The sequence below is a fragment of the Belonocnema kinseyi genome, chromosome 7 (assembly GCF_010883055.1).
Source record: "Belonocnema kinseyi isolate 2016_QV_RU_SX_M_011 chromosome 7, B_treatae_v1, whole genome shotgun sequence".
NCBI lineage: Eukaryota > Metazoa > Arthropoda > Insecta > Hymenoptera > Cynipidae > Belonocnema > Belonocnema kinseyi.
In genome coordinates, this window is record NC_046663.1 from 144406165 (window position 1) to 144406509 (window position 345).

Below are 345 nucleotides of genomic sequence, written 5' to 3' on the forward strand. Positions count from 1 at the left end.
TTGTACTTTCGATCTGCAGGTTTGCCGCACAAGTACCCGTCGGAATGGCGTAGTGCTAGAGATAGTGGCAATAATGTAAGACAAAAGAGGAGTGGGCTCATGCTGTCGCCCTGAAAGACACCTCTCTGAAACGTGACCTTGTTAGTTGTTACACGATTTTTTCCAGATGAGATAGTAAATCTGGCTTTCCAAAGCGGCATCAATCTCTCTATGCACCCAAATATTTGCGGATGAACCTTTAAGATTTCCAAAAGACAGATGATAAGTCTATGGGATGTAGAATCGAAAGCTTTCCGATAATCAATCCAGGCCATCGATAGGTCACGCTGGTAGAATGCTGCATCT